This window comes from Condylostylus longicornis, unplaced genomic scaffold (genome assembly GCF_029603195.1).
Source record: "Condylostylus longicornis isolate FDR11 unplaced genomic scaffold, ASM2960319v2 ptg000072l, whole genome shotgun sequence".
Taxonomy (NCBI): domain Eukaryota; kingdom Metazoa; phylum Arthropoda; class Insecta; order Diptera; family Dolichopodidae; genus Condylostylus; species Condylostylus longicornis.
This window is the reverse complement of record NW_026578040.1, coordinates 4,624,203-4,641,464: the sequence shown is the minus strand read 5'-3', so window position 1 is coordinate 4,641,464 and position 17,262 is coordinate 4,624,203. Positions and strand designations below refer to the sequence as shown.

At 24.8% G+C, this 17,262-nt stretch overlaps 1 long non-coding RNA gene across 1 annotated transcript in view; it reads right to left on the bottom strand.

The window, feature by feature from the left end:
* Positions 1-17,262, bottom strand: part of LOC129612467 (uncharacterized) — a 134,955-nt gene that overhangs the window by 49,371 nt on the left and 68,322 nt on the right. Inside the window, exon 2 of the long non-coding RNA XR_008697232.1 lies at positions 11,365-12,143. This is a non-coding gene — a long non-coding RNA (uncharacterized LOC129612467). The remainder of the gene's footprint in view (positions 1-11,364; positions 12,144-17,262) is intronic.

The window sequence follows — 17,262 nt, the reverse complement described above, 5'->3', positions numbered from 1 at the left end:
TTGATTAGATTTCAAAAATCATTGAATAAGCAAGCTCATACTTAAATGAATTATTTGTAAAAAAAATATTATATTCAACCAGCCAAATACAATTCATTAATGAATTTATGAACCAAAGTTTAAGCGAGATATGTGCGCAGCGAATATTCAAAGTCTGAATTTTCCTGTTTCATTAAAATGATTGAAATTATTTCAACTAATACCAAACTTTATAAAATAACGATTACCCATTTAAAAGGGAATTTCATAATTTGCTTTTAAAAGACAAACAACTGCCAAGAGTTGAGTAAATAAAAAGTTAAATAAAATTTACAAAGTTAAACAAATGCAAAAATATATACAATCAAAGACAAAAAAAAAAATCTAATTATGAAAGTAACCACTAACATACGATTCATACGTGTATCTTTAAAGATTGTATTCACTGAGAACGGGTAAAAGTCTATGAGAAAAGAAAAATATTAAAATGTTTTCGGTTAAAAATAACGTTCATCTGAAATTTTTCTTTTAATATAATGTTATGTCTATTATGTGATGTTGGGGAATAAACAAGATACTATATAAGAATAAAATAATCTAAAAAAGGAGGTAATAATATTAGAAATTTAAATATTACGGCTATAATAAGAAGGGTAAATCCTAAAAAGGAAAAAAAATTTTTAATAAAATAAATTTTATTAAAACAGCAAAATTTCTCTTCTATGTTGTATAACCTATAACTGTATTGCAAGTTTGTCTAAGCAAACTTTTCCTTTTCGTTTTATTTTCTTTAACAGTTGAATCTGAGAAAAAGGGAGAACAAAAATTTTATACCCGTTATATTACAATTAATTTCTGCATCACTTGATTTTTGACAGAAATTTCTATAAATTTTGCACTTGTAGAATTTTTGGTTCGTCAATTATAAATTCAACTAATTTAATATCCTAATAGTTGATTACGTTCTATAAAAAGTATACAAACACAACAATTAGTTTGATCACATTCTGAAACCTATCCTGATCAAATTAATTTTGATTACAACAAAAATATCTCCTTTGCTTGGAATTCCTCCCAACCAGATTGAACTGTTGTTTTAACTTTCTTTGGTATTCAGTAACAGAATATCCACATACATCGGAGTAATGATAACAAGCAAATAACAAGAGCACATACAATAATGATAATAAAAATAAAAATAAGAATATCCTGTAGGATTTAAAAAAAAAAAAATAATTTTTTTTTTTTGAAAATTATTTTTTCTTTTCCTTCTTTCCCTATTGTTTTATTTTTTATTATACTTTTTTTTGCACTTTCATTTTGCTTAAAAAAGAAGTTAAGAAACAATAGAATAAGCAGAAAAAGAAAAGAAAAAAGAAAATGGGAAATCATGGAAAAACAAAATAAAAGTAAAGAAACCTTCAAAGTTTTTAATAACAAAGCTTGTTATTCATTTAATCCTTATTAACTAATTTAAATACCCTTATGCCATTATCCTTGTTAAAAAAATTTTATTTTTTTTTTTCGTTTTCCCTTCTTATATTGTTATACATAATAAAATAGAAGAAAAAAAACGCTAGATAATATACCTACATACTTGTAAAACTCCTATAAACAATAATGAACAGAAAAAAATTAAAACAAAAACAAAAATGATTTTGATTCGTTTAAATCCAAGCAAATCTTGGCAAAAAAGTTTGAAATCTTGAAGGTATAGAAGAAAAAATTCGAAATAATATTATGATAAAAATGGTGGAATATTCAAAAATGATAATTGTCCCTGACATCTAACTGGTGTTTATCACTTCCATTGCAAATTTAGATATTAAGAAAAATTGTTAAAACGTCCCATTATTAATAAACAATATTTTTTGTATTCATGCATTTTAAAATTGAACTGCATTTTTTCTATTGTATACAAGTCACTAAAACCCTTTGCATACTAAATATGTGCAATGCAAAGGACTTTTAACCATATGGAGGTTTTGTAACATAGGTGACAGGGCGGTCGACCTCAAGATCAACATTAACTAAATTGAGTGCACAACAATGAACGTGAACTTACAACTGAAGACGTGCAGGTGGTAGAGGCACAACAGAAGATACATATACAAAATAAGGGATGTGGTTCAAAATAGAGTCCGGTTCAAAAGGTTTTTGGCAGCCTAATGATAATTAAGAAAGAAGAAAAACAAAACCTTTAAAAATAGAAAATTTGAGTAAGGACAGTTTGAATAATGTTTGAAATATTTGATCCACTTTTGTATCAAATTGCAAAATCTTACAGAACCGGATTATTTTTCATCTAGACTTCGTTCAAAATACAAAATTTTGACGTAATCTCCAATAATGTAATTATAAACTGTATGTAAAATGTGAATAAGTTGAATTTTCTTTTTCGTTGTTTTTAGAATTTCCAAGTTAGAACTTATAAAAATTTTCTAAATCAAATTTCAAGTTTTAACATTTTAATTTCTACGTAATACAAAAATTTTAACTTTTTTGAAAGTAAAATTTTCTCCAGCAAAAACTTTAAAGACTCAAAATGAACTTGTTATTTTTTGAATAGAAATTTTTAACTGTTTGTAATCATAACGTTTTGGTATACAAAACATATTAAATGAATTGGTGTATTTACATACTCTCTTATTTTCTTACACAAATATTATGCAGAACTTTAGTTGAGCTTTTGGAATTTTAGCATTACGAGTTTATTAATTCAGTTGGTATACTGAAAATAGGAAAATGTAAATAATTTAAATAAGGTGGATATAATAAGCCCTACTAAGAATAGATTTCTGGTACATTACAACTGTTACTCGTAATCACCGGAAATCATGTCAAATCATCAATTTTTCGAAATCATGGATGAATGTTATGAAATCATGGGTTTGATCCCAGAATTCACTATGCTAGGAGTCGGCATTTTGAGAGAATTTTTGGTTAATAAAAATATTATACTTTACATTTGTACATTCTTATCTTAAATTAGACTAATTTTACAGTCTTGTTTGTTCTTTGCGTGATCTTGGTTCTTCGGATTTCTATGCTGCTTTGAAATTAAGTTTTTTGAAACTTTTTTTGTGCTCCGGAATTATTCAAGAAACGTTAACTTTTGATATTATTTAGTTGTAATGGTTCTTTAACATTCAATCTCAATTTACTCGAAATGTCATTTTTTCAAGTAGGCCACTAATGCGCTGAGCGCCTAAATGATCATATTTGTTATGATTAAATCATGTTTTAGTTTTAATTATACAAGTTGTTGCGAGATTGGTGTTAAGGATCTAGGGTTTTGATTTAATTATGACATTAACTGTAACATGGAAATTTATGTGGTGATGGAAATTTATGTGGTGATGGAAATTTTTTGTGACGCAACGGAAAAAATATCAAAGCTTTTTCACACACTTAACGCTTATTGAAATTTTTTTTCTCAAACATGAAGTTTAAGAAGCTGGGACTAAAAACAGTAAGTCTGACATAAACCCAATACATTTTCATTATGTGGGTCGATTAATTGAAGAAAAAAATTGCATATAACACATTGCTATTATTTCAACAGATACGAATCTATTGACAGAATCCTTTTCAGACATAATTTCAATTCATCAGAATTTTTTGTTACCCCGAAAACTAAGTTATTTAGACGTCTGGGGGAAATATTTTATTCATGAAAAACTGCATTGGGTTCGCCACCCGGTAGACACAACTACTTAATATTAAATCTAAATTATCTAGTGCATAATATCTAGACTCTTTATGAGATAATAAAAATAAAAAAAACCCTTTCTCATCATCTTACAGTTTCTTAGATATTTTATTAACAAAAATTTCGAATTTGTTGTTCCCATTCGTGCTTTCGTTTCCAATAATAGTAATATTTAAATAAACAACATTGAAGGTGAAATGTTACTCACTATATCTTTGATCAATCATATTATTAGATACTACCTTTCCCAAAATTTTGAAAAAGAAATTTGAATAGGGTAAATGAACTTAATCACAGCACTTTCTATTTTCGCAAAATTTCTGTAATATGAAAGATCCCTACATAGAGATGGAAGTAGTTGTTATCTTGCATCATAATAGTTTTTTTTTGTGTTATTGTTATTTTATATTCCAACATTAATTTATAATATCCTGCTGTAAGAACTCCTTTTATTTTGTTTTTCTTTGTATTATTATCACTGAATTTTAATAAAAATATTTAAATCTTTACTTTAACATTATTATTTAATTCTATACTTAAACAACAGGAAAATAATAATTTTGTATACAAAATACATGTAAAAGAAAATAAAATATTCTTTTAGTAAAAGAACGGAAGTGTACGTACAAGAATTTTCTTATCATCAAGTTCCGGTTTTATAAGTTAAGAAAATGAGAAGAAATGAAAAGAATTATTATTCTTTTAACGGAAAATTTTCGTTGAAAACTTACTTACATACCGAATATAAAATTGAAATATGTAGGTATAAATAATACAAAAAGATTGGCTGTGTAGGTCTCTACACATTTTAAGGTGATTTTCCTCAATTAGTAACGGCATTTCAATTTGGAAAGATTTTTTTAAATAAATTTTTATTATAAATATGCAATCATTTTTTAATAATTTTTCTGGAAAATTTTATTAATACATTTTAAAATTAATTTTAAATATTAAACAAGAACAGTTGGAGCTACCTTTGTCTTCCGGCATTTAATTTTATCTTTTGTGAAGATTTGGTGAGCTTAGCTCAATTTATTTTGAGTTATTGCTGGACAGACATTTTTAAATAAATTCTGAATTAGGCGCTGATCAAGAATATGCATTATCTATATCTCAGACCAATTTTTCTTAGCATTAATATGTAAAGGGCAAATGTACGTTCGTGCGGGTATAAAGAAGTCGTTTACTTTAAAAATATTCTAAAAACTAAAGGCAGAAAAATGAAAAAATTTTTCTCCTCGAACTGGACTCGAACCAGTGATCTTCCGCTTTCAAGGTGGACACTCTGTCAACTGACCTACAAAGGTATGAAGAAATTGCCGACGAAAAGTTTTTGAGATTGCTTTATACTGTAATTCACATGATTACTAAGTATATTTATTTAGATTGAGTTGCTACATGCGGTAGATCACTGGTTCGAGTCCAGTTCGAAGAGAAAAAATTTTTTAATTTTTCTGCCTTTAACTCGTTCCTTTGATTACGTCATCCATCTGTTCTGCAGTTGTATGAAGAAATTTCCATTAAGTTAAGATTGTTAGTGTAATAAGCACATTACTTATTAATTTCACAACTACATGTTGTATTAGTTAAATTTATAAGATATTTAAGCTTCAAGACAAATCTGATTTAAAGAGGGCTTTACGAAAGGCCAAATTTGTGGCCCTAAAGGTCAAAGAGGAGGAATTGCAAACGAAAATTACATTTGGTGTTCGGAAAGACAATCGAGTCTCGGATAACCTGTTTATCGCAAATATTCAAATAATTAAATTTTCTTTTACCTAATTTTTCTTAATAAAATTATTTAGCAATGGTTACTGTGTTCTTTTTTAAAACTGCTGTACTTTTGAAAATTTAAATCTTTTTGAAATTTTCAAATGAAATTTTAAATATTTTTCATGATACTTTAATCCTATTTCTTTGTAGTCTAAAAAGTTGAATTGTTTTGTTCTTCCTTCCTCCTTTTTTCGTTTTTTACATATTTGTTCTTCTTCACATTTTCTAATGCTTTTGAAGGATTTATTATTCGTATTGGAAGTAAACAATTAATAAGATGACTTTTCATTGTTACAGTAATGTAATCAGTATATTATAGATGTATTTTGATACTTTTGTATCTTGTTATATAAGATGAAGAATACTTAAATCCAATTGAAAATGAGACAAACACATGCACATAAAAATGTATAGATAATAAAATTGAAAATTTAATTTATAATGTCTACTCCACAGAAATCGAATTTATACAAAGTCAAGAAAACAATTTTGAAATTCGTAAAAAATTAATTTTAATTTTCATGGACTATTCGGGTTGAAGTCGTTCCTTGCAAAAAGTTAAGGTTAGGTTAGTAAGTTGAAGTTTTTTTTAGAAATTATAAGTATCTACTAAATGAGTCGAATAAACATGCTATGTTTGTTCTTGAAGATTGAAGATCCATTTTTAGCTTTTTCAAAGCCCTCAAAAAAGTTAGATAGAAAAAAGAATGATAGTTTCAAAAATAATTATGACCATGGACATATTTTTGTTTTATGAAGTTTGAAAATTCAAGTCTGTAAGATTTTGCAATATTTTCAGCTTCAAAATTTAAGATGTTCTTAATTCTTTGTAACATAAATTTTACCATTATTCTTCAAATGATAAAATCAAGGCGATTCTATCGCCATTATAAGGTATAGGCATCCATTATTATTTTTGAAATTAAAACATTAATGTAAGAGAAAATAAATATTTTAAATATCACTTCTTGTACTGCGTGATTATCCTATTTTAATAAATCTCATTCCGTCATTTTTCTGCAGTATTTGTCGTTGGTGTCTATATTTTATTTTTCCATATACTTATATTTGAATTTTTATAAGAATTTGGATTGACTGCGTGTATGAAGAACTGCGTTCTATAAAAAATATTATAATAATACAAATATATCAAAAATAGGAGAAGCTCAAACTTTAAAAGATAATAATTCCCATACATCTAGTGCGTCCATTGCTTCCTCTTACAATTATTAATACTTAAAGAAGTGGGAGAAAAGAGTTATTTAAAAATATCTTTCAAGTTTTTATCTAACCGATGTCTTATACCTATTGTACTTTCTGCACGTTGAGTCAATTAAATTAAAAATGCAAAACGTAACGATTTTTTCTAAGTTAAGTGATCAAAACTATGTTTAAGTAAAATCTGATTCAAAAAAAAAAATACTAAGAAACTACACAATAATGAAAATTAAAGAAGGTAAGACATATTCGAATAAATTTCCAATACTAAACACCCTTGAATGTAAAACAAAAATAAAAACAAGAAATAAAACATAATGCTAAGGAATCAAACTAAATTGTTTCCTATTAATAGGTAATTTATTTAAATTTCTTTCTTGTTAGTGAAAATACATTCTTATATACAACATTTAAACATGAATTAATTAAATGAAAGATAAAGACAACAAAAGGTAAAATTCCCTTCAACTGCAAGAAGAAAAGAAACAAAAGAAAAAAAAGTAAGCAACAAACGATGAAAAATTGTGATTTTCACTGTTCCTTTGCGATGTTGTGGGCTTACATTAACGTTTTTCTTTCCTTGATTTTCTTAAGTGTAATAGGAAAACGATAATACCGTTTTTAAGAAAGAAAAATAAAAGTTAAAGGATTATAATTGAGTTATAAAATTGAATTTTAAATTTTAGGAAGTAATAACATTTAATATTAGTTGCAGATTTAAATTAATTTCAAGAAATTTGAATATTCTTTTATGTAGATTTTCAGCAATCTTTTTATAGGGGAAAATTATTATATTTTTTATGGTGTACATTGATTAGATTCTGTTGAATGCAATGTTACTGAAAAGTTATTAGAATTGAATTCGATGTTATTTAAAACTTATAGGCTACAAAGTACTGTTTCTTCAAAGATAAGTAATGAAAAGTAAGGAAGTAATATAAATGTCACCATCAATTTGTCGTGAACGCTAACATCATTCAGCCTGACATTTTGCCTTTTGATTCACATCTAAAGCTGCAATTATTTGTGTTTTGAATTAAATTAAATTTAAAACGCCTCAATGAAATTTTATTTTTACGGCATTTGCTTTGGCAAACTAAAAGAATCGTAGAAATGGAAAATTACGGCTAAAAAAGTCTAAAAAATTAAATAATTAATCTAAAAAAGTGATTGCCTTCGCCGAGAGTTAGAAAATCTATATCCAAAATATGTATTGGATGGGTATCTAATAGTTTAATTCTGTCACATATACCCTATTGTTCATCAATATGTAGTTATGTAACGAAGGAAAAAGGAACAAATCGCAAAAACTTCAAAACAGAATAAAAAGAATCATTTTAAAAGTCAACAACAGGCTATATTCCAATGCATTTATTTGAATTGATTGGTTAGATTCTATAACCCGAATATTTGTAAATAAATTTGAACGACGTTGAAGAGCCCACAGCTTCTGAAACGTTAGTGATTTTAAATTTCCGCTTTTACCCAATTATTATCAGTGTTAGCATATTAGCATTTTTAATGCCAAATTTGGCGTAACCCAAATTATTATGCCAATTCTTTTTATAGTGATTATTGTCATCAAAAATTAATAATAGACGAAAAATACTACATTTTTTGGGCTTTAAAGAAAATTCACATTTTATTAGGTCTTTAAAGATTTGACACAGAAATGGTTTTTTTTGCTATATCTTCTGTACCATAAAAGACTTTCTAACATTTGAGGACTTAAACTAAACCTTAAGTATCTCGGCATAAGTTTGTATAATATTTTGGAAGTTTCAAAAAAATTGATGAGAAATTGTCGGAACAAAAACGAGGGAAAAAAAATAAGAAAGAAGGAAATTTGTAATTTGCCAAAAGTTTGAATATTTGTATTTCCAAAGAAGCATGTAAAACCAAATAGTCTTCTATTCTTTATTTTAAGCCTTCTACTTTAGTACTCTTTTAAGCGGTTTGTTTGAAACTTCTAACATTTTTCGAGCAGAAGTTTTAAACAAAAAAAAAGTAAGTTAAATTTCATCAATATTTTTTAAAATCCCTGTAGCTCGGAAACGGTTTGAATTGTTCCCTCTGCTGGTTGTTATATGATTCGTAACTTGTCGTTGATCCCGGTATATTGAATGTACATAACAAACAACTGTTTTACAAAGAAGTAATCTAGAGCTTGAATATGAATTTGATGCTAAAAAAGTTTACTAAAATTTCAATATTTAAATATCATTGTAAAAACTTGTAATTTTCAAAATGCTTACTTAACTTTCAAGTGTTTTTCTATTCCTGATAAAACTTGAAAAATTCTAATCGTCTTGAATTTTTATCCAATTACTATGAATTATGTCTATACGGGAATTCCATATCAATAAAAATCTAATTGAACTTAATAATTTTTCATATTTGTTTCATAAAAATATATTCTACAAAATTTAAATGCCAATACCAATTTCTATAAAATTGATATTTGAGCATTTAATATCAGACAAAATATTGAGGGTGGAATAAATGAGGATAAGGGTAAAGCTATGTGAGAACGGAAATCGTTTCCACTTTCATTATTTATTTGTACGAATATGAAATATCCGTTTTAGTTTTCATTTCTTTTTTTTAAATATTTTATTAGATATAATACTCAACTTACATAATACGTACATTTATTATAACATATCGATCAGAATATTATATTTTTTATTTATATTATTATGTCATTTTACATTATCCTTTACTGATATTTTTCCTTCTTATCTAAAAGAAAAAAAAAACCTTTCATATGTAATATTACAACATTTCTTTAAACTCAAAAGCAAAAGAGTTTAAGAATTTTTTATTGATTTATTAAAGAAAGAGCTAAAATAGCAATATAATAACAGTCGCTCCTTTTTGCTGTGTACTCTCACTCCACTCTTAAATTTAAAGAAAAACAATTTTATTCAATCTATAAAATTGAATTGAACATCTTTGAAAAACGTTTTTATTTTTGTTTTTCTTTGGGTAAATATGGTTGTGCTCACGTTCAAATTTTACAAATTTTCTTATATTAAATTTTTCAATTTTATAATTCTTTAAATTTCATCGAATTATCTGTGTAAGAATATTGTAGGCGGGTATAGAAGAAAAACATTTTCGATAAGGATAGTGAATATTGTTTTAGGAATACAAAAATTTTGTGTACCTATATCTGGAAAGTTTAATGAAAATAAACAAGTATAAAAGAAAGGGAAGTATTTTTTTCAAAGGGATAGATATAACAAAAACCCCAGATTGGTTAAACCTGAAATACTTGTTTTTTTTTTTTCAAAATCCTCAAAAGTAAGAAACACATGTATGTTTATAGGAAAATTACATATGAAAATCAACCAATAAATATTTATTAGAATAAATAAAATACAAGGATACGATATAAGAGTATAAAGAAATGAAAACAAAAATAATAAAATTCCAAATGAATTTTTAACACTATTAAAAATATAAGAAGACTACACAAAGAATATATTATATATAGGAATAAAAATTGGGACAAAATATTACAAGCAAGGATTTTAGATTCCTTTATGTTATTCATACACTTATTATATAACATTTATAATACATACATATCTGTGTTGATGTTTATATAATATGTATAATAATATTGGAAATTGATATACAAACATTCCTTGATACGAATATGTAAAAATAGCTAAGGGAAAATTTTTATTTTAAAATTTTAATATGACAACAAGAATATTGCTTATAAAGTCGATCGGATCGCACATATGCAATATGTAACTCCCTTTATGCTTACTTTTCTTTTGCTATTATGCATTATAGTTATTTAGTATTCTTATACAATATTATAAAATATTCATGTTTATTTATCATGTATACGGTATATAATATTATGTCCTTAAAGTCAACAAACCATATTCAAGTATTTTTAATAAATTTGCATAATAAACATGAGTGAACAACACTAAAGTTGCAGTTTGTATAGTTTAGTTATGTTAAACTAGAATTAAATATAACGAATGTTATTACTTAAGATTACATTAAGTCGTACAAGTCTTTAGTATTTTGGATTAGTGTACAAGTTAATGAAATTCATTAAAATTCTTATAGATATTGCTACGCGCTTTTCACTTTTTTGAAAAAAATTTCAGTCATTAAAATTATAATTAAGAATATAGAAACTAAAAATCATGGTTTGTAAAATAGCACATATGTAGTTCAAGGACTAAAAATATTGAATAATGAATTTCAATTTATAGCAGGATTAAAGTTGAAATTTTTTCTAATGGTATAGATTTTGTAGTAAAAGGACGATCACTGTAATAAACTCTGTTTTGATAGATGTATTGGGCCTGCTTATACGCATGATAGTCTAAACGAAATAGAAAAGCGGAAATTAAAAAAAAATGCATATATTTAGGGATATCTTTCTAGTTTCTTTAAATTAAATATTTATCGAAATTAATGAATTATTGTTATAAATTGAGTTCCATCCGAGATGCTGCGTAGGAGAAATTAGCTAAAAGAAGGAATAATTTCCCTGTCAGTGAAATTCCCTATCAAAAGTTTGAATTTTTTCTACTGATGCGACCAATGCTTGTGTAAATATGACTGTATAATTATATAAAATTCTCTTATAATATGTATGTATATGTATGTAATTAATAACAATAAACTAAAAAATGTATTTCACTCACCATGTTTATCTTTTTCTAAAATATTGCCACCGCTACCACTGTTACCACTGTTTGAGCCAACAATACTGCTACTGCTACCACTACTGCCACTTCTACTATTACTGCCACCATGTTGATTTCTAGCAACGGTAGTGGCAATAAAAATAGAGCTAATTATTATGAAATCACAGATTAAATATACTAAAATCGATTCTTTTAATTGCATTATTAGCAGCATTTTTACTATTTATTTTTTGTTAAATAATTTTTATTTTATTTAATTTTATTTTTCTTAAAAATTATTTTAATTATTATTTATTATTTTTTTTCAAATTTTTAATGCTATTACAATTTTTTTTTATTATTACTTTTTATTTCATCATCATTTCACTATCGTGGCAATAATTATAAAGAATAAAATAAATTAAATATTTTTTAAATAAAATTAAATAAAAGAAAAAAGAAAAGAGGGCGGCGAGAAGCGGAGACAAATAACATTGATAAAATGTTATTCAGAAAAATTTTGCTGCATTAAAATTTCAACTTTTAATTTTATGAAAATATTTATTTTATTTAATAATATTTTTTTCGCACCAAAAGGAAAATAATTATTTTTAATAATAATGTTTAATTACACAAAAAAAAATTCAATATTGCGTTTTTCAAACAAATGATTGTATACTTTTCAATAAAAACGGTGGCATTAATTTTTAATAATATTTATTCAGTTTTATATTTAATTTATAAAGCTATTATAGATTGATGCCATACATTCTTTTAGTTACAAGTTGTTTGCCCACCTGAAAAAATAAATATATTATTTACCTTATTATTATGAATTTTAAATAAATAAATTTCAGTATATTTAAAATTAATGATATTTTGTAATTACAATATTTTTATCATAATCAAATATGGTGTGATAATTTTGAAATTAATATTTTTAATATTAAATTAATATTTAAATTGAATAAGTTATTTAGTACAAAAGTCAATGCAAATCCAATACATAAAATATATTTCAAATCATACCATTTATACGCAAACATAAAGTGTATTATTTTTACAAGCTTATTGAACTCATCTATTTCAATAGGTATTTAGTAATTATTCAGCTCCCCGCAAAACAAAACATCTAAGGCAAAAATATATTTCAGAACTTTTGAATAAAAGGCTCCGATACTCCCTCCGTCTCGTTTTGTGCACACGGTAAAACCATCTGAAATCAGTATTTTTCAATTCTGCAGAAGTCAAAATATCTTAAGTCATGTTAAATTTTTAATTTTTTAACTTAAGATATTATAGATTATGCATTTTGTTTTTTTGAATATTTTTTTAATTGTACTTAAATGGCAAATCATCTTAAGTCGACATGAGATAAAATGCACTTGTAAAAATTTATAAACGGCAAATCATCTTGAGTCTAGTTAATATAATTTGCTCTGGGGCGTTTTAGACTTACGGTTTTCTTAAGTCGACATAAGATCCTTTGCCTAGAGAATGTTTCAGAATTTTATTATCATTTTATTATAATAAATTTTATTATTAAACTTTTGTAGCTTTTATTATTATTTTTCAAATGATAGTTGTGCAAGGTAATGAAACTGTTTTGTAGAATTTTTACATAAAATCTATGTTTATAGATTCTATATTAAATTTTATTGCCTACACTAATACGTGTAAGTGTAAAATTAATACATACAAATTTATAGTTATTTTATATTATTATTATTACTAAATTTAGTAATTCTTCAGTACATTTTTCCACCATCTATTTAAATATTCTAAAGCTTTTAAATTTTTTTTTGAAATTTCGAAAATGCATAGTATTTGAGAGAATTATTAAAAAGTTGAAAGCATAAATTTGTTTAAAATATTTTATCTTATAAAAACATAGTTTTGTTGTTTGTTGAGGTAATTTATTGTATTTTCTACCACAGTCACCATTATGATTGTTACGAACTTCACAGAAACAAAATAACCGTTAAAATTTACCTTAATCTAAAATCCGTTTTTTATAAATTCTTGATATTATTTTTCTTCTAGATCTCAAACTGTAGGAGTCTGAAATTTTTGTGGCTTTAGATATTCATAAAAATTTCATTTCGTTGAAAGAAACAAATTTTTTTCCGCTTCCACCCCTCTCAAGCTATCGCCTCTCGAAGTTTGGAAAATTAAAATTTTTGAGAGAAAACTAACGGTAAATGCTATGCTCTTAAAAAATATAACTATTTTTCTTAGCTAACGCAATTAATTCTTAAATTCGGGCATTATATTAATGCCTCTTTAAATTTTTTTTAAAGAAAGAATTAATTTTAAAGTAATTTTAATATTCTAATATGTAAATAACTAAGCTAGATTGTTTGTTTTTTCACTTGTTAAAGGAAAAAGTGCTTGATTACAAACCATTGCGCCAAAGTCCTCGAAACTGAGTTGCTAACTCATTCACATAAATAATGTACATCTAAAATAACTTATTTTTTTAAGCTAATTCGATAAATTTTCACTTTCACATTTTTTATTATAAACATTATAAGTAATTTGCATTTTTTAAACAAAAAATTTATGAAAAAAAGAAAGAGCTTTTGTTAAAAAAATTATTTATGCTAAAAATAGTTGTATTTAAAAATTTCAATAAAACGAAAAAACCGCAATTAACAATTTTGAATCAATATGATTTATTGACTGGTTTAAAATGTACTTTTAATTTTTTTAGTTAGGTGAATATTTTTTTTATCGTTACTTTATTTATATTTTTTTCATAAATTATAGTATTTGTAATTATGTAATTTTAGAATAAATTTACGCAGTTAAAACGTGTTTGTTTTACGAAAATTATTTAATAAAAAATTTGTTAAAACAGCTTAATAGTTTTATTGAAAGAGTAAAAATTAAGTAATGATGATGAATACTAATTATTGTCATCGTTAAGCGATGAAAAGCATGTACCTAAATCTGAATATTAAAATGTTTTAGAAAAATCTACTATAACGAACGATCTTAAAAACGAAAAATTCAATTGGAAAATAAATTCCTCGGACAAGGCCCTATTCTTCTAAAATATATTTTTTGGCTGTAAAAAGATTTGCAAGAAAGATAACAATACAAATGTAAGTACAGTTATGCAAACACAGTTTCGACAAAATATTTTATTTTAACCAAATGAATAGCATAATATAAAAAAAAACATTTTCTACGAACATCTAACAAATCTGATGTCAGTTTGTGCCCGACTGCACTAGGTATTTCTTAGTAATATTAAGAAATCAGTATTATTATAGTAATCTTATAAGTTTAACAAAAAAGTAACCCAATATCGCGAAAATATCCCTATAACTTCAAAAGGTTGTAAAGTAAATTCGTTGAAATTGCATAATTTGTTTCATACAATTTCGTAAATTAACTGAATATAGACAGTTTTAAAACTACAAAACTGAAATTGTACAAATTAATTTTCTAATAAGAGTGAAATTTTAGGCAAATGATTTTAAAATTGTATTGACTTATGGTGACTGCCATTCTTAAAATTCATTTAGAAGTATATCACTGTATCAGACACGGCCAACCCTTCCCATAGCCATGATCATCATAGTTAAAATGCGGACTTTCTACATTGATCCTATTATTATTTATGTAGCTTTTTTCAGATTTTTATAAATCATGTAAAGTGAAAAGTTTTTATAAAAATTTTTTAAAAAATATTTTCACTAAAGAAAAAATTTTATGGTATTAAACCAAAAATATCTCATTATTATAATCGAATCATTATTTAATATCAAAAATGAAATTATTCCTGAAAATTGTCCTTCACTTTAAAATACACAATATTTTTTTAATGCCATCCTTTTAACAAATTATTGTTATTATATAATGGTAAATAATGGTATATAAAATAATAACAGTTGTGTGTTTTTTTAATGATCTCTTTTAAGAAATCCTTTAATAGTATGAAGTTTTTTAAATTATATTTTTAAATTATTTTTTTTTATTTGTATGCATTTGTGTATATTTTTGCAAATTTCGGTGAAACGAAAAATATTTTGTATTTTTCTCTGGAGCAATTTTAATTTTTTTTTAATTTTTTTTTTTCAGGTTTTTTAATTATAAAAAACAAAAGCAAAATAATCTTTATTTATTTTTTGGTCCTTTTTATGTTCAAATTGTTTTGATTTTTTTTGTTCATTTTATTCTGCCTCAGAACTGATCCAAAAATGCCAGCAATATTTTACACATATGTATATTAAGCAAGAAAATGAACGAGAAAATTATAACAGCGTTTAAGAAAATATTATGAGAAAAGAACAATTCAAATAATTTAATGTGGCTTAAAAATAGTTAAAAATGACATAAAATTTGAAAAACAAAAATAAATTATACGTAATTTTTTAAAATTTTATGGGGTTGCTTGAGTTCCCATATATAATTTTTAGTCATGATTTTCGCTCCATAGATTTAGAAAAAATTTTTTCAAGCATTTTAAACTGAGTTTATTTAATTATAATTTAATAATTTGAAATTAAAATATAAAATTTTGTGATAATTTAATTTTAAAAAATTGTTCTTATTAAGAGACTTGTCCTAATCAATAATGATTTTATTGCCCTATAGAATCTGTTAAGTATGGCAAGCTGACATGCCACTCTATATTGCATAGCAAACTTGCAATTATATAACATACGCCGTTGTGGAAATAAATTATTTCGTCTTGACTGAACATTAAAAATTTACAACGAAAACGTCTGACAGACAGCTAATTTGGTTTGCGAAAAATGAGGAACCATTTTCACAGTGAACCGTTGGTTAATAAACTGTTTTACAAATATTAGGATACTCGTACCACCACTGAATGAAGAAACAAATACATGTAAAAAATAGATTGTTTTCCAAAAAGACTTTTAAAATAAATCTCGTTCCCTTAATTTTTAATTGCAAGAAGAAGAAATTAATTTGTTTTTTAATTTTTCTTTAGATATATTTATTTATATATATATATATTCTACATAGTTGTACATCGTGATACAAAATATAATAATTTTTATCAATTTTTTAAATATAAGCAAAAAAAGAACGTAGGTATACTCCGTAATTAAAAAAAGACAAATAGATGAAGGCAATTGTTTGTGAAATAACATATAAAACTTTAAGTTTCCAACTTACATTTATTTATACATTATGTCTATTATTAAGTATTGGGACACATTGAAAATCGTCGCGTTTGTAAAAATTAAAAAAAAACTAGTCTGTAAATTTTTAAGGTTGGAAAAATTAGCCTTCGTCGTTTTTCGTCTACCGAAATAGCAAATAGATTCTACATATATTTTTTGAGTACAGTGAACCATCAAAATGGAACAATTTCAACTTACATAAAAGTTATTCGCTATTAAAATTACCACTAATTAAATTATATAACAAAATTAGCTTTAAATTTGAAGAATCATGTTACGTGATTTGAACTACGCATTACCAAGAAATATTTAATGAAAAACTTTTTTCATGAATTTATTCAAAATTTTGTAAAAAAACAAAGAATAGATATGTACCCATTGACTTTTAATAAAATTTAAAATTTCGGTTCAAAAAATACTTTCGAAATTATACAAGACAATAATCAAGACACCTTTGAATTATATTTCTTTACTACAGTATTAAAGATGGCTGTATACTCGTACGTTGGTCTAATTATTTTTGAGCAGTCATGTACAATTACCAATATCTTTTCAGTAAATTGTAAAATATAACACAAATCCATTTTAAATTTCAATAAATTTTTGTACAATTCCAAGAATTAATTTTAAAATTTCCTTCAAAAAATTATAAAATTTCCATTATTCAATAATTCGACGGAGATTTTTCGATCTGTGGAACATTTTAATGTATATATACTTATAAACACAAGTTATCACTTTCACTAACAATCTA